Source organism: Danio rerio, chromosome 10, assembly GCF_049306965.1.
Source record: "Danio rerio strain Tuebingen ecotype United States chromosome 10, GRCz12tu, whole genome shotgun sequence".
Taxonomy (NCBI): domain Eukaryota; kingdom Metazoa; phylum Chordata; class Actinopteri; order Cypriniformes; family Danionidae; genus Danio; species Danio rerio.
This window is the reverse complement of record NC_133185.1, coordinates 32746024-32765958: the sequence shown is the minus strand read 5'-3', so window position 1 is coordinate 32765958 and position 19935 is coordinate 32746024. Positions and strand designations below refer to the sequence as shown.

At 34.1% G+C, this 19935-nt stretch overlaps 1 protein-coding gene across 5 annotated transcripts in view; it reads left to right on the top strand.

Annotated features, from left to right (window-relative positions):
• The window catches only part of auts2a (activator of transcription and developmental regulator AUTS2 a), a 761138-nt gene that overhangs the window by 91450 nt on the left and 649753 nt on the right, over positions 1-19935 (top strand). The window lies entirely within an intron of this gene.

Here is a 19935-nt window from a genome sequence, read left to right as displayed (position 1 = left end):
CTGCCAGCTCACATCTGTTAGTGCAGGTTTGATCTCTGATTTGCTCCTACTCTGTCAGCTTTTGATGGTAACGACAGCATGATTTGATTTAAGTCTGGGGGAATTGATGGATTGAGTGATGTGTGTCAGTGCGAGAGAGTGTGAGACAATGCGCGGCAGCTGGGATCCTGGCGTGAGCTGCATTCAAACGGCACCGTTAATGTCAAATCCACAAAACAAAAGACTAGCGTCATTGAAATTGATGGGAGAGCACTATATCAGAGCCTTCGTGAGAGTGAACGTGAAAAACCTAAATCTATATTATTCTCCACAGCTTTTTTTTCTATTGACAGTTTGCTGCTTTTTTTCTTTTTCATCCCATAAACTCAGGATTTGCATGCATTTACTCTAGCCGCTGTAAATCGATTGGTTGATGAGACTTGGCTCAGAAATGAATTACCTTGCTTTTGTTCTGTGGTTGTTGTTTGTTTCCACTTTTAATGCCCCATTTAACAAGATGAGAAAATGCTATAACTCGGCTCAAATAAAAATTAAACACAATATATAAATATTTTACAGCTGCACCAGCCACTATATTGGCTACATGTGTTCAGCTGCTTGTTAACAGTAATATCTAATTAGTAAATCACTTTGAAAGTAGGCATGTAAACGCAGGCAAAATGATCTGCCTGAAGTTGAAACTCAATCAGAATGAAGTGGTAAAGTGGTTTGAGTTTGAATGTCCAGAAACAAGAGAGCATTTCCAGTAAGTTGCAGTTCTGTGTATAAAAATGGCTTTTTGACGCCAGTGGTAAGAGAAGAATGGCCAGACTGGTTCAGGCTTGATAAAAATGCAACAGCTCAAATAACCACCCAAGGTCTGCAGAAAAGCATCTCTGAGGGCACGGCAGGCCAAACAGCAGAAGAGCACAGCTGTGCACTTATTGGTGTGATTTCACTTGGATTAACACCATGGGCCATTCTTCAACTACGGACACTTTTAGCCTTATGTAGTTGTGTAAAAAAAAAATGTTCAAAATTTACATAAATCTTCAGCCTCATAAGTTTAAACAATTTGACTAGTTTTAAATTCAAAACTTAGATAAGAAGAGAAACATTTTTTCCATCGTGACTAAACAAATGTCAATTCCACCACATCTCAATATACGGCTTATTTCAAAATGAAATAAATTATGGCAGTCAAACATTGTCTAAGATCATTGTTGTATCTAGTTTAAACCAATCTTTCCACAATATATATAATAATTATACATTTGTCGAAGAAATAAATAAGTTGTATGCTAAATTGTACAACTGTCACACTAAAATTTGAGAGTTTAATAGAAACCAAATAAACTAAATTTGTATATTAAAAAAAGCATGAACTTATAAATTATAAATATATACTTTTAATGTGTGATGAGAACTTTTTAAATATTTTTTAAAATGTGTGTGGTGATGGAAATGACAGTGGTGGAAATTACATTTCAACAGTTTATTGTGAAAAAATTAAAATAGCTTTACCGATTAGCTTTGAATTGATACTAGCCTTTCATAACACTCTTATTTACCTTAATTTTGTTTGGTTTTTAAAAGCATCTTTGAAGGTACAACATGTTTGGAAATGACGTAGAATAAACGTATTTCCTTATCAACCAATATTTACCTTGATTTTTCTTCAGGTTTTGTTCTTAAAAATTTAAATTCCCTCCATCTTAAACATGTTATAGATGGCACTATTCATTTGCATAGCAACCATGTAAATAATCTTTCACTCAAACTTTTTAAAGCGACATTACAGTGTTGCGGTGAAATTGACACTGATACTGTGCGACAGCTATGTTTTGTTTAAAAATAATATTGATAATAGTCTCACATTAATAACTAAAAAATATTTAAATGATTTCACTAGTGCTTAATTAAGATATATTAATAGATACAAGATAAATTTTATATATATATGTGTGTGTATATATATATATGTGCGTGTATGTATATATATATATATATATATATATATATATATATATATATATATATATATATATATATATATATATATATATATATATATATATATATATGCATATATGTATGTATGTATGTATGTATGTATGTATGTATGTATGTATGTATATATATATATATATATATATATATATATACATACATACATACATACATACATACATACATACATACATATATATATATATATATATATATATATATATATATATATATATATATATATATATATATATATATATATACACACACACACACACACACACACACACACACACACACACACACACACATATATATATCTATATATATATATATATATATATATATATATATATATATATATATATATATATATATATATATATATATTTTTTTTTTTTTTTTTTTTTTGGAAGCAAGACTTAAGCACGAGCAAGACTAGCTCGTTTACTAGTGTGTTTGGGGTCATTGTTTTGTTGAAACAACCATTTTAAGGGCATGTCCTCTTTAGGCAACATGACCTCGTTAAGTAATGCTAATGTTTGAAAATAAACAGCCTATTATGTCTTCTGGCATTTGGGGCTGCATAAAACAGCCACTGCAAATACAACAGTCTGAATGTTCTTAAAATGCACTCTATAGGTTTAAATGTTAGAAATTATTGTCTGCATGTTGAATAGCCCATGACAATAATCTCATCATTTATTTTCCTTTGGCTAAGTCTCTGACTTATCAGAGGTCGCCACAGTGGAATGAACTGCCAACTATTCCAGTATATGTTTTACGCAGCAGATGTCCTTCCAGCTGCAACCCAGTACTGACACATTGACATACACATTCATAAACTACGGCCAACAATATCATGCATGTTCATTATCATGCTATGTTATGTTATTCAATATTGACACTATCAGCATCTACAAATTTTTTTTTTACCAGAAAATTCAAGATTGTTCTGCAGCCAACAAATCTGTAGCCACTGTGTAATGTTGTGGTATGTCAGGGGGAACTTATTGATGCACTAAAGTCCTTGAACATCATTCTAACTCTAGCTATGTTAGAAAGTGCAATAGAATCTTTAGTGTTTGTTGTGTTGTGTTCTCATAAATTATTGAGGGCCACTGCTGCAGGTGCATTCAGTTTGGATGTTGGCTAAAATCAAACACCCAAAAGGCGAGTCTGTTGTGCAACATTAAAAACTCCTGGGTGTTTAGCTCCAGTTAAAATCACTCAGATGTGAGGCATGACCATGTTAACAGCTCTTTTTTTTACACTGCTATAGTCTTGATCTGCTTTTAACTAAAAAAGAAACATGACAACACGAATAAGCACAGTTGATTTGTGCCCTTGTTTACTCATTTCAAATTTTTGGCAGTGCTACACATTCTCAGAAAAACGATTCTCTTCAGGGAAAAATAACTGTTTTGGTTGCTTGTTGAAGATATTGCAAAGCCTGAAAGGCCTGTTATTGCTGGTGCTGAACTCGAGAGGGCAAAAACAAGAAAACAATCTTGTGAATTAAATCTTTAGCTTGCAGCTTTCCCATAACGGCAATCATCTGCACTTTCCGCTATGGTGTCCCCCCTCTAGTTGCTAAGCTTGCAGTTCAATTTGTCCTAATTCCGGGCTTAATTGTAGAGAGCTTTGCAGCTAATTAAATGTTCAGAGGAGTGATAAATTGGGTGGGTCGAACACAACTACAGTAATTAGTCCAATGTACCGAATGCAAGAACTTCCCAGAATCCACTGCAGGAGGAAAAGAGAGAGAATGTATTATAGAAAGATACAGTGATGGCTCATTCATTTAGTTCCATCTATCTATCTATCTATCTATCTATCTATCTATCTATCTATCTATCTATCTATCTATCTATCTATCTATCTATCTATCTATCTATCTATCTATCTATCTATCTATCTATCTATCTATCTATCTATCTATCTATCTATCTATCTATCTATCTATCTATCTATCTATCTATCTATCTATCTATCTATCTATCTATCTATCTATCTGTCTGTTTATCTATCTATCTATCTATCTATCTATCTATCTATCTATCTATCTATCTATCTATCTATCTATCTATCTATCTATCTATCTATCTATCTATCTATCTATCTATCTATCTATCTATCTATCTATCTGTAAGTTGAGGACCAATAAATTAGAATTAGAAAGTGTATGGTAGTCTAAAAAGAAGGATAAAAATTGAATTCATATATTAGAAATTAATTAATAATGTTAATTTTGTGTGTTAATGCGAGGTATTATTAAGTTTTTCTTTCATTGATGATGGATTTTTATTTTTTATTTTATTTATATTGATGAAATAATGGTAAAAATTCTAGACAGTTTTTCTCAGTCACTTTGGTGCATTTCTCACAACACTTTTTACATTTGCTCAACAGTTAATGCATTTCTCAAAACAATTAGTACAAAGTGCAAAACCTAGTTAATAACCTGCAAAAGCACATCACTTACTCAAAATGGATAGCTCATTCCTCAAAAAGTATGTATTGATGTCAATGAATGTGTCAGTGTCATCAAGATGAAAAGTCCTGACACCATTGTTTATGAACAAGATAGCCAAATGGCTTTGTCATGTTTTCATTATCACAGTTTACTCATTTTATCCAATGCAATAATGTCAGATTTTGGTGACAAATCTTTCATGAAATTGTTGAATTTAGAAGACATTTCATGGAAAAAATAAAAGATTTTAAAAAAATAGCTTGACAGATTTTTTGCCATTTTTGTATGTATTACTCAAGTTATGAAATGAGGACTATTAGTTTTATATGGAATGACTATTCAGCATTCACAAGTTTTGTTCATTTTGACTGACATGACATAAGCAAATGATAATGTTATAAAACAGCAGAGAGTTGTATGAAAGCAGCTGATGCATGTCCAAAAGCATTAGCCTACAATCCCTGCCAAACTCTAACCATTATGCCACTATTGCATCCAGTTAAAAAGTGTCTGGTGCATACGGAAAGGAGAGAGTGTGTCTTACAGGTGGTTTTTCAAGCCCACTCACCCGTGTGTATCACATTTATAATTGGACAGCATCCATGCATCTCTCCATCCTCCCATCAGTCATCCACTTATCTTTCTATTCATCCGTCCATTTGTCTGTCCGTTCAATCAATATTTCATCCATCTGTCCTTCTGTCCATCTATCCAATATTTCATCCATTTGTGCATCTATCCGTCCATCCAATATTTCATCCATCCATTCATCCATCCATCCATCCATCCATCTTTGTTGATCATTAAATCATATATAATATTCCACCCATCTGTCAATATATATATATATATATATATATATATATATATATATATATATATATATATATATATATATAATATTCCACTCAATGTTACCAATAATTCCGTCTGTCAGTCCAATATTCCATCCATCCGTCCATCTAATATTTCATCTATCCATTCAATATTTCATCCATTGTCCGTCCATCTGTCCATGCAATATTTCATCCGTCCGTTCATCCATCTAATATTTCATCCATCCATCCGTCTGTCCATCCAATATTTCATCCATCCATCCATCCATCCATCCATCCATCCATCCATCCATCCATCCATCCATCCATCCATCCATCCATCCATCCATCCATCCATCTATCTATCCATCTATCCATCCATCCATCTATCCATCCATCTGTCCATCCAATATTTTTTCCATCTGTCCATCCATGCAATATTTCATCCATCCATTCGTCTGTCCATCCAATATTTCATCCATCCATCCATCCATCCATCCATCCATCCATCCATCCGTCCATCCAATATTTTTCCATCCATCCGTCCATACAACATTTCATCCATTTGTTCATTCATCCGTCCATCCAATATGTCATCCATTTATCCATTCAGTATTTTATCCATTGTCCATCCATCTGTCCAATATTTTATCCTTCCATTAATTCTTCTATCTAATATTTCATCCATCACTCCATCCGTCCATCCTATATTTTATCCATCTATCTGTCTGTCCATCCAGTATTTCATCCATCGTCCATCCTTCTGTCCATGCAATATTTACAGTTTTTCTAGTTTGCTTTGACCTGGTTAAAGTAACTAGGTTCCTCTTCATTTTCATTATCACTATCCCAGCAGAGCAGAGGACCGGTCTTGCAAATGTGTAAACCCTTTCTCATTGGGTTGACACATTTTCCCCACCATTTTTCCAAACAGTTAACACAGATGTCATTCAAGCAGTCCAAACTCCATTGTTTTAGTTTTGGTAACCAAACAGAATCCATCTATTCCTAACTATTAAAAACTACCAACATCAGTATGAAATCACTGAAGCACCGGTTTGACACTCCTTCACACAAATCTTCAATTAGCCATCATTCTGCAAACCTTATAAAAACGATGGAAGGTCTGTGTTGTTCTGTGCCAGCATTGATGGAGGAGGTCAATATGGCTATGTCCTATACTCCCAATAGATTTGACTCTATATTAGTTTACATGTGTTTTCTCTAATATTTACAGTATTTTATTACTTTTGTCTGTTTTTTTATATACAGTATTTCAGTTTTCAGCCACAGTTTGAAAAATGTCATGAATTCAATATATATTCAATCAAAGCACATCTTATTCTTGATCCAATTCTTTGCAAAAAGGCGAATTTGACAGCCCAAATAGAGACAACAAATGCCATTGGCTATAAGCTACAATGGCAAGCAATGGTGGTGCATTTTGAGTTCTGTATTTTGTATTTTGTTGTCCATTGTGTAATGATTAATTGAAAGAGCTCATATACTTGTTTGCAAGTTGTATAGTTTGAAGGTAAAACTAGCTTTTGTTGCATATGTTAAATGTTTTGACACAATATGTGCCTTTTGCAAGCAAAATGTGTCATTTTGACCATGAGTGCCGCTGTTTAGGCCTGTGTGAACTGTTTTGAAAATGTGGAGTTTCAGTTGACAACTACATCCAAGCAATCGAGAAAAACTGTAATCCATCCTTCCGTCCATCCAATATTCCATCCATCTATTCATCCATCCATCCATCTATCTATCCATCAGTCCATCCATCCAATATTTCATCCATCTAATATTTCATCCATCTGTCCATCCATCCACTATTTCATCCATCCGTCTGTCCATCTATCCATCCATCCATCCATCCATCCATCTGTCCATCCAATATTTTTTCCATCCATCCGTCCATACAACATTACATCCATTTGTTCAATCATCCGTCCATCCAATATTTCATCCATTTATCCATTCAGTATTTCATCCATTGTCCATCCATCTGTCCAATATTTTATCCTTCCATTAATTCTTCTATCTTATATTTCATCCATCACTCCATCCGTCCATCCTATATTTTATCCATCTATCTGTCTGTCCATCCAGTATTTCATCCATTGTCCATCCTTCTGACCATGCAATATTTAATTCATCCTTCCGTCCATCCAATATTCCATCCATCCATCCATCCATCCATCCATCCATCCATCCATCCATCCATCCATCCATCCATCCATCCATCCATCCATCTATCCTTCCGTCCATCCATCCAATATTTCATCCATCCATCTGTTCATCCATCTAATATTTCATCCATCTGTCCATCTATCCACTATTTCATCCATCCATCTGTCCATCAATATTCCATCCATCCATCCATCCTTCCGTCCGTCCGTCCATCCGTCCGTCATATACGTCTGTTTGCACAGCACTCCTTCATTTCACTGACTGTCTGAAACACATTTTTCCATGCATAAACATGCACTTTAGTGACAGATGTTCCTTGATCTCTATACTTAAGTGTGTGATGACCCTTAATCCTCAGCTTGCTATAAAAACAAGCAGTGAAGCTGTTAAAGAGTGCCCCGGCTTCATAGTGTGCACAGGCCTGACTCACAGTATAATCCTTACAGTATGTTGTACTTAACTTGAAATGAAGTGTGCATCTCTCTTTTCACAGTTGAAAGGCTGATTTGAATCATCCACACAGTCATTGTCGGCTGCTTAGCAAAGACAACGGAACAGATTAGCTGGTTTAGCGTTTCAAACAGAGAGTGAAATATAAAGGAGGCTTTTCAGTCTTTACTCGTTTGCTGGCTAAGTGCTGTTATCTAAAGATTTACAGTAATTCTCTTCACTTAGAGCGTAATTAAACATCTTGGACACAATCACAGACACTGGGAGAGATGTAAAGCCACTGCTGAACCTGAATCGTCTGCCCACTGACAGAGCCATTCTGCTGGGTGGATTGGAAATCAATGACTGCCATTTCCCCCTTACCGCTCTTTAATCAAAGATGTAATTTATAATCAAATCACAGGGTGGACACGGGGAATGCTATCTATGCTAACTGCTCCTTTTCTGCCTGGGTGTAAGCAGAAGTCATTAGTCTTCATTTCTTGTCTCCATCAATTTACTGTAAAAGTCACTTTTTTAATACTATGCTAATTAAAATTATACACTTAAAACTGCATAAATTATGTTGTACATTAATCTCTTGTAATTAGTGTCGGCAAAGATTAAATGCGAATAATTGATTCCAAAATAAAAGTTTGTTTTGATATGATATGTGTGTGTACATTTTTAATTATTAAATGTAATATAAATTACAAATTACTATAATATAATTAAATACAATTATTATATAAATATTAATAAATATTAAATATATATACATGCATGATACTATACTAGATATACTAGATTTTGTTTTTAATTTATATTTAGATATAAAATATGTATGTAAAAGGGTGGCGTTGTGGCTCAGTGGTTAGCACTGTTGCCTCACAGCAAGAGGGTTGCTGGTTTAAGTCCCAACTGGGCCATTTGGCATTTCTTTGTGGAGTTTGCATGCTCTCCTAGTGTTCATGTGGGTTTCCTCCAAGTGCTTAAAACGTGTGCTATAGGTAAATTGAATAAAATAAATTGACCGTAGTGTATGAGGGTGTGTGAATAAGTGTTTATGGGTGTTTTCAGTACTGGGTTGCGGCTGGAAGTGCATCCGCTGCGTAAAACATATGCCAGAATAATTGACTGTTCTTTCTACTATGGCCACTTTAGAAATAGATTAAACCAAAGGACAATGTTAAAATGAATATAAAATGGAAATGATAACCAACTAACACGATATGTTTTGCGCCTCGCTTACACATTGCTTAATTGACAGGATGTACAGCAATACGCAAATATCTTTATATATGAAAAAGAATTAAAATATTAAGGATATATATATATATATAGGATATAATAAGAATTTGTATAGGATATAAATATAAAGGATTAAAATATAAATATTATATAATTTTTCAGTTTATTCATAAAAATTTGCTTTTGTATAATGTAATTATCATCATTGGTATTATTTATTATATGCATATGTATATTTGTTTTATTAAAAACAAGCTTAGATTTGTCCACCTTTCAGGTTTTAGACCATATGGAGCACACCATGTGTGTTTGGTTATAACTCAGTTTTCTGACCACACTTTATTATTATTTTTCATTTTTGTTTGCTGGAAATTAGAACTGAATTTAGTTTTGAAACAAATCATTGCGCTTAAACAAAATTATTTATTTATAGGCTAATGGATGTTTGTGCATACAACACGTTTCCTTATCCACAAGAGTGAAAGTGAAAGTAAAAAATGAGGAGGCTCATCTCTTATTCTCACGCTGCAGATGCTCTGTTTAACTGTTTTCTTGCTAGTGAAATGCTAAATTTTTCCACTCACAAAGTCCATCTTGTAAATAGCAAATGCGATATGGCGTGACGCAACTGACTCTTAAAGGGAATGGGAGATGAGACTCTGATTAGTTTATTCTCAAAACACACCTATAACTCATTAAGAAAATAAGCTCAACCCTTTTAGACCACGGGCCATGGTGCAAAGCAGATTTTTCCCACAGACACACCCTAAATGCTTTTGCGCCCTGCGCTTTGCACTTTGCACATGGATCGTCAAAATAGAGCCCAATAGTTTTAATAAGACATTTCTAATAAATGATTTAATCTATCTTTGCCATGATGACAGTAAATATTTGACTAGATAATTTTCAAGACAGTTCTATCCAGCTTTAAGTGACATTTAAAGGCTTAACTAGGTTAATTAGTTTAATTAGGCAAGTTAAGGTAATTTCTAATTAAGGGCTATTTATATATATATATATATATATATATATATATATATATATATATATATATATATATATATATATATATATATATATATATATATATATATATGAATTAAAAACTGCTTTTATTCTAGCTGAAATAAAAAATTGACTTATCAGACATACGGTGAAAATTTCTTTGGTCTGTTTAACATAATTTGGGAAATATTTTTAAAAGAAAAAAATTTAAAGGGGGGTGAATAATTCTGACTTCAACTGTAAATGTAAGATTTGAAAAAGAGGCGAGGCACCTAAACCCATACATCATCAGGGGATAAGCAAATTGTACTAAATTGTACGAATGATATTGTACGAGTTTTTAAGAATTAGCCACTAAATCAAAAAGCTACGAATTGCCTTAAGATTGTGTTGCAGCCATCACATTCAGTGGTGGGGGTAGGAGTGGGGTAAGGCCATATATGTATTTTTTTTTACTGCATGAAATACATTATGCATATAAAGAGTCCTCATAAACTTGTGCATGCTTGTGTGTGTGTGTGATTGAGAGAGATGAGTAGGTGAGCTCACATGGATCAGAAGGTCATGGGTGAAAACAACAACAGCAGATCTGATCTTTTTTCCCCCTCTATACCTCACAACAGACGCCTGAGGCTCCACCATCTGCACTCCATTTCTTATTCGAAAAAGGCAGTGGGAAGGAAATGTTCTGCCAAGGTTAAAAGAATGTTATTTAATAATCCCAGCAGGTGTACGGTGGGCTGCACATTTCATAACATTGATCACTATTCCTTCGTGAGTACGTTTACATTTTCAGCATGTTTCTCTTGAGAGCCATGTTATTTTATGAGCGACACCTTTCATGTTATGTTATTTTTTTCATGGTGTAATATCACAGGCCACTTGTCGAGCAAGTGTTTTCCCTGGAGTATTACAGCAAACACTTTAACAGATCTGTCACACACCTGTCTCAAATATGCTGGAGCTTTTGATGTTTTTGTGTACTTTTTCCTCACTCGCACTACATTAGCAGATTTGTAAATGTATTCAGTGTTTGAATATTTTAGCAACGTTTTGCAGTAATAGTCAAATTGTTAAAATTATTGAATGCATTAGACCTCTTGCTTTAACAAAACAAACTATATTTTAATATGACTTCTTTTTATTAGTGTTATTTACAGTCTAAAGTAAATATTTAACACTAAAGACAGGTTTCTTGGCATTGCATTTAAAAATACAACATTATACTTACATTACTGTATTGTTTACATTATAGTACATTTAGAATAACTTTTGTTTTTATTATTATCTATCAGGTGATACAACATATTAGGTTGTTTATAAGGCATAATGTATGCATTATTATGGGCAAAAATGTCCATACAGGCTTTATGGTGAAATTGTATCAGTGCCCTATACTGTTATAATATTTGATTTGTTTGCATTTTAATATTTTAATTATTTTAATTTTCATTTGACCAATTAACTGTTTTATTTTGTTAATTAAAACTTTTTTCTATTTTATTAATTTAAGATTTGAATAATATATTTTTACTTAAATAACACAGATCTATATATATATATATATATATATATATATATATATATATATATATATATATATATATATATATATATATATATTTACAAATAATATTTACAATCTTTTTAAATAAATAAACAAATGTAAATTGCATTGAACATTTATAATAAAATTTAAACATTTTGTAAAAATTGTAGATTGTAATATTTTTTGCAATATGTAGTATATCTTTCAATATTCTATTATCTTTTAATTTCTAAATATGTTTAGTGCCTAAAATATTATTCTAATAAATACATCTGTGTGTGCGTGCATGCATGCGTGCCTGTGTGTGTGTGTGTGTGTGTGTGTGTGTGTGTGTGTGTGTTTTTAACACATTTCTAAACATAGTAGTTTTATTAACTTATCTCTAACTGATTTATTTTATCCTTGCCATTATGACAGAACAATATTTTACTAGATCTTTTTCAAGACACATCTATACAGCTTAAAGTGACATTTAAATGCTTAACTAGGTTTATTTGGTTAACTAGGCAGGTTAGGGTAATTAGGCAAGTTATTGTATAACGAAGATTTGTTCTGTTGACTATTGGAAAAATACTTTTTTTTTGTTAGATAAGCTCCACATTTGGCTTCAGTACTGACTAATCCAATGTGTATGCACAAATATAATATTGCACAGCTTCTTTTTAAAAGGGGTGTACTTGTATATGCCGAACACTGTGTGTGTGTGTGTGTGTGTGTGTGTGTGTGTGTGTGTGTGTGTGTGTGTGTGTGTGTGTGTGTGTGTGTGTATCTATCTAATAATGTGATGTAAAATGTAATATTTACTAAAATATTGATTAAAAAATCTTTGTGTACTGTGTAAAAATATGTACAAGTTATGTTTTAAGAAACAGTTTAATCCATTACTATCACTACAAATAATAGAGAGTTTGGCTTCTGTATTTCTTTTCTCTCTCTCTCTCTCTCTCTCTCTCTCTCTCTCTCTCTCTCTCTCTCTCTCTCTCTCTCTCTCTCTCTCTACTCTTGCAGTGGTGTGATAGGTGTTGTATCTCTGTCCTCTGAGGGCACTGGAGGTCGTGCCCCACGGTGCCCCCTGCTGGCATCAGGCAGATGTTCACCTGCAGCACATTAGCCATGGAGCCTGTCACTACCTGCTGATACATTTATGAACCTCCTGCCCAGATTTAATTATCTCCCATAGACAGAGACAGAACAGGGCACCAGGGCATGTGTGTGTGGGTGAAGAGAGACGCTGCTTGTGTGTGTGTGTGCGTGTGTGCGTGCGTGTGTGCGTGCGTGTGTGCGTGTGTGTGTGTTTGTGCGTGTGTGCGTGTGTTTGTGTGGTGAGCTCTTAAGAGAAAAATACGACTTTCTTAAAAGTCAATAAAATGTCCTCATTTTGACCTTGTTTATGCTTCACTCTCAGAAATAAAGGTTCAAAGCCTGTCACTGTGGTATAGTACACTTTAGAACAGGTCAACATTTGTACATTAAAGGTATATATTAAAAATAAAAAATGCAAATGTGTAATTCATAATGCCCTAAAGGTAAACAATTGTACCAAAATGTGCTCGAGGGAAAGGTTTTGTTGCTTTTTTGAGTGTATTCATACAATCCTTCATTTAGGCTTAGTCCTTTATTTATCAAGGGTCGCCATATTAGAATGTTTTGGAATATGTTTTACGAAGTGGATGCCCTTTCAGTTGAAACCCAGTTCTGAGAAACACCAATACACACTTATTCACACACACTCATACACTACAGAAAATTGAATTTATTAAATTCACTAAAAGCGCATGTCTTTATGCTGTGGGGTAAACTGGAGCACCTGGAGGAAATCCACGCCAACACGGGGAGAACATACAAACTCCACACCTTCTTGCTGTGAGGTGACAGTTTGACCACTGCGCCACCATGCAACATTGAGTGTAATTATTGTAAAACATTTTTATTGTCTGAACATTATAGTGTATAAAACAGTCATCAATAAATCAATCAGGCTTAACATCAGTTACTTTAAACTGTCTATACTCATCTTTAAACATAGTTATTACTTTCTCAGCATGAAAAACAACGCAATGCACATGCAGCATGAACAACTGACCTTGTAAAACATTTAGCATCTGCATACTGAAAAAAACAGTATAACACTCCATAACAAGTAACTTTCAAACAAGGTTTAAAATATTTCTATAATATTATTTATGTAATATGTAATAATATTTTCTTTAATATTATTCTATAAACATTTTTATAATATCATTTATTATATAATCACACATATTATTACATTTATTAACATTAAAATATGAATATATTATGAGATATTGATATATTTATACATTTTGAACATCAAAGAATTGAAATTATGTATATTATGCTTAAATTTTAATTCTTCCACCTGTTTCCTCTCTTCCCTCATCACCATTCTCTATCATTAACATGCATTTGACCCATGACCACTCATTATGACCACATATTATTGTATGTCAAGACTACTTGAATCTATTTAGTTTTAACAACTTAATGCTAAAAAGTTGGGATTACTTGTTTAAGTATTGTAAGGTGAACAAACTCATAATAACTTAACTGAACTTAACTTTTATTAGGAAGAACTTTTATTAGAGATTTTTACAGTGTATTAAATCTAGCTCAAATAATGTCCAGTGTAATACAGGTACTTTTTGTACCTTGTATTTTTTACACCATACAATGCTAATATTTTAATAAAATTTTATATTTTAATAAAATAAAATCTAAATTACCATATTTGTATTTAAGTTCAATAAAATTAAACAAATGTTAATGTTTTACTCAAACCCATAGGTAATAAATCATAGAAATCCTGCAAAAATCCAGAGTGGCTCCATATAATACAGTGTTTCTCAACCACGTTCCTGGAAGATCACTAGCTCTGCACATTTTCCGTGTCTCCTGAACCAAACACACCTGATTCAGATCTTCAGCTCATTAGCAGTGACTGAAAGACTTGTAATGGGTGGGACAGATAAAGGAGACATCCAAAACATGCAGTGCTGGTGGTCCTTCAGAAACATGGTTGAAAAACACTGATATAAAAATACCTGCAAGATATTTCCCCTCAGGTACGATACCTTTCACAGAAAATAATGCAGTTATCCTTATTTTTACACGTGTCTAATTCAATTAGGCCTTCAGATTCTCTCCGTGTTTTTTTAATTATGTACAAATTGGCATCACTGAAGCCTGACAGCTTTGGGCTCCATGATCCACAACCATCTCACGTCAGATGCGCTTGCAGGAAAGGCACTTTATTCTCTTTCACCATCTAAATAAGCAACAGCAGTGTTGTCAGTCAGATGATGGATCTTCCCCAGCAACACACTCATCCATCTGAATAAAAAGCCTTACCCTACTGCCAGCGCTATATACAAACATAAAGAAATCAAACTCTCATTAGCTGCAAGTCGATCTTTTATTTATGTGATGCTGTTTTTATGTAGCTCACAGAAATGTACACCACGAAAAGATTAATTACACAAAAGTAGGCGAAAAAGGCCTGAAAAATACTATTTATCTTTTAAATGTGGCAAAACAGTCTAATGTGTAAGCGAAATGTATTTAAGTAGAATGCAATCATGAGAATTCTGCAGATGATTATGAAGCTCCTGCAGTTTCTCATTCATGCAGTCAGCATGACGCTTCATTTATGATCCTCATTGCACACACTTGTGGAAATCAGACATGCTCGGGATTTGATTAGCCTCATCTAAACATGCCTGTTTCTCCACTCAGGTAATTGAATTTAGTCAGACGGTCGCTGGAAGGCTGGATCTTTTGAATAATGTTTTGAGAGAAGATCCTGCGTCTGTTTTAGCTTATTTATTGTGGCCTGCGTTCTCAAAACCGTAATTACACAATTACAGCTACAAACCAACTGTGTTTATTTTTTTATGTCTTGAGGTCAATAAGCATCTGGTTGATTATTAAGTGTAAATAGTTACAGATTTTTACAAATATGCACCTACCTAATTGTTACCTATGCTGTAACAAAGGGTTTCACACAATTTCTTTATGTTGTCCCAACACAAATCATTGAAGTTAACTTATGCAGAGTTCAGACAGCATGATTTTCAAAATAGTTGCTTCAGAGATGTTTTTACACTTCATGACTATCTGGGGCAGCATTCTGTCAGTGCTGTGTTTACACTGCAGGGTGGATTGGGGACAGGGGGTTTTAGACTGCATGACTTTACATTACCAAACACATGCGAGAAGTGACATGAAAACAATGCAAGGTCACATAGTATATCTTTTGTTATTAAAGGTGCAGTAGGTGATCTTTCACAATGCTAACAGCTTAGCATAAATCTCTGAATCACAGTCCCCTGCCATCAAGAGCCACGCCTCCTTAAACACGAGCACTGCATAATAACCCTCTCTCATGTGTTAAAAGCGACTATTGCTTGTCCGGCGGCGTGCAAGCCAAACTGACATGCTATTTCAGAGTGAATATTTAGAGTTCCATGGTAAACAATATAGAGAGAGACTAGGTGGAATAGCTGTATTTACTTGTGTTTTGTTGTTAAACTAATTCAAATCTACATTATCGATGCTGTAAAAGGTCCCTTATGAAACAGAAAATAGTCTTATCAATCTTTCATCAGAAGATTTTAGTGGCTGAACAACACTTCTGTGAAGATATGACCCATTTGTGACAACAACATCTAACGTTACATCAGCTTTGCGTGAAGCTAAAACAGTTTTAAAACAGAACTCTCAATATCAAAAACAGCCACTCAATATCCATCAAATCTATTACAAGTAATTGAATTAAATACAGAAATTTGGTTCACTGAGGCATCGAACGAAACTAAAAAAACTTGACCCCCGATTGTCAATGTAAAATTCGCAACCTGCTGATAACTACTCACCTGCTACCAGCCTACCTACCTATACCATTTACCTACCTACTTGTTACCTACCTACCTTTATAGCTATCTCACACATACATTTACTAAAATGTAAAAACAATTTTGTTTAAAAACAAAACTAATTAATTAAATCATTTTCTTTTTCGGTGTAGTCGCTTTATTAATCTGGGGTCGCCACAGTAGAATGAACCGCCAACTTATCCAGCATATGTTTTACACAGCAGATGCCCTTCCAGCTGCTACCCATCACTGGAAAACACCCATACACACACATTCACTCACATACACTATACTACGGCCAATTTAGTTTATTCAGTTTATCTATAGCGCATGTATTTGGACTGTGGGGGAAACCGGAACACCCGGAGGAAACCCCTGCCAACACAGGGAGAACATGCAAACTCCACACAGAAAGGCCAACTCACCAAGCCGAGACTCAACCCAGCGACCTTCTTGCTGTGTGGCGATTGTGCTACCCACTAAAATGTTAATAAAAATGATGTAGATCATTTTTAAATTACAAAGCTTAGCTACAGTAACAAAGTACAAACATTAAATGTAAGCTTTTATTTTTTTTGATTTGACAGCGTACTATAAGAAGCAGAAACAGCTCTGAAATAGAAAAATACTATAATATAAAATATAATGAAATGTATATAAAGTTCATTCACAAAAGCAGATAAGCACCAGTTTTAGATTTTTTTTTTCAGTTGAACTGTTCAATAGTCAATGTAAAAGATGATTTCTAAAAAGTCCAATGGTGGCTCAGTGGTTAGCACTGTCGCCTCGCAGCAAGAATTTCTGTGTGGATTTTGCATGTTCTTCCCATGTTGACCTGGATTTCCTCCAGGTATTCCGGTTTCCCCCACAGTCCAAAGACGTGCGGTATAGGTGAATTGGGTAAGCTAAATTGGCCGTAGCGTATGAGTGCATGTGTGATTGCAAGTGTATGGGTGTCTGGGTTGAGGCTGAAAGGGCATTCGCTGTGTAAAACACATGCTGGATTAGTTGGCGGTGCATTCCTTTGTGGCAACCTCTGACAAATCAGGGACTAAGCCGAATGAAAATGAATAGATGAATGAATGATTTCTAAAAACTACTAAAAAGCTCCAGCTTTGGCATGTCTAGCATTTCCCAGTTTCCATAAATCATGTTTCAAAAGTAAAATGTAAAATTTTCAAACTAAAACTAGTTAACATTTTTTACATCATGTATTTACTGCCTGTCTGCTGTAGGACTTGTGGTGAAGAGTGTTTGCTTTGCTGTGTGTGCGTATGTGTGTTGAATGAGACGTGAGCGTGTACAGCCTGTTCCTGAAGCCTCCCTGCCGGCTCGCCATCCATCCTGTCATTACAGAGCTCCTCTTCACTTTGAGGAAATGAAGTGTTTCCTCGGCACTCAAACACAATCACACTTTTTCTTAGTGTTGCAGTCACCAGTTCTGAAGTCCTCAAACACGAGCAGAACAACACATTTAAATATTTACAACCCGAGCCGAAGCCAAACTAATGAGAGCTCCAGATCTCCAGTTGAGCTCATAGTGTCTGCTTGCGAACGGCTACAGTATGCAGAATGTCTTACGCAAAAGCTGTTTTCACACTATGTCATTGTTCAATGTAATCCTCACTGTTAGGTGATGAAAATATAATTGAATAACACATTTTCTAGCCATAGACTGGAAAAAGCATTGTGTTGTTTTTAAATCACACAGTTCACATATTGAGCTGTAATTACCAGATTTTATTTTATTTTATACTAATTTAAATTCTTTTAATTGTATTTTCATCTATACTTTAGCATTATTCCAACACTTAATTGGTTAGCACAGTTGCCTGTGAGGTTGCTGGTTCAAGTCCTGGCTGGACCAGGTCTTCCTGTGTTGGATATTCTCTGCGTCTGGGTGGGTTTTGTCCAAGTGCTCCATTTTTCCATTATAGTCTAAAGACAGGTATAGGTACAGGTATATGTGTAGATGAACTGGATAAACTAAATTAGCTATTGCAGGGCTCAATGCTAAGATTTTTTTCTACTGGCCTGATTAGTCCAGTGGTTGCGATTTTTACTTGCTCTGCCAAAATTTTCACTGGCCTCACCAAAAAAAGAAAAGTTAATAGCTATTCCTAAGCCACATATTTTAAATGATGTTTCAAAAATAACATCTGTGAATCTAGAATTCAAATATTTAAAAATGTTAATGTTTAATGAGCAAAATTCAAAGTTTTATGCAAACAAAGAGAGTAGTATGGAAGATGTGCAGGTATTTTATTGTAGTTCTAAATTATAAAAAAAGGTGGCTGACTTGCCAAACTGATGACAACCTGTGCAAAACATCACCTCATTTTTTTCGTTATGTACTCATGTAAATGTTCATTTCCAAGACTTTAGAGACAGAAGTTTTTTTTTAGCCTCAAAATTTGATAGTGCCGCCATGTTGCCGTCTCTTCGCTGTACTGGTTGTTAGGGTTACACAAAAAAAATAATGTGGCCGATCTGGCCAGTAACGATCCTGTCTACTGTCCCAATCATCTCTCACTCTGGCCTCACGCCATCGGGGAGTTTTTATTGTTGAGCCCTGTATAGTGTGTGAATGGAAGAGTGTGTGGGTTTTTCCCACCACTGAGAGTTGTACTCTCAGTGGTGCGCTGAGGCTGGAAGTGTAATTGGTGGTTTACTTTGCTGTGGTGACCCCTGATCAATCAAGGAATAAGCCAAAGGAATGTTGAATATTAATTAATTAATTAATCAATTTAGTTAGTTAGTTAGTTAGTTAGTTAGTTAGTTAGTTAGTTAGTTAGTTAGTTAGTTAGTTAGTTGGTTGGTTGGTTGGTTGGTTGGTTGGTTGGTTGGTTGGTTGGTTGGTTGATTGGTTGGTTAGCTAGCTAGTTAGTTTGTTTGTTTACTTTAGGCATTATTCAATATAATCATCATTAGAGGCAATAAAAATATAATCAAATAACATCTTAGTCTTGACTGTGAAAACCATTTTATTTATTTTTAAGTTGTTCAGAGGTGTAATTACAAGAATTAAATTTTCTTACAATTTAATTTTCATTAATTCATTCATAATTTACTATTCTAAATGTTTAATTCTTTAATTACATTTTTATTTATAGTTTTAAATTGAAATATAATTCCTATAGTTATAATATTTATTTTATTCTGTTATTCCATTATTTCTATTTTCATTTGTTTGTTTGTGCAATGTGCAAAATGTTTTGTGTTTTGTCCATTATTCATGGTAATCGTCATTGTGAGGTGATGAAAATATAATCTAATGATGTTGTAGTCTTTTGACTGCGGAATGTGTTTTGTTTGTGCAATGTCTGTGCTTATAGCAGC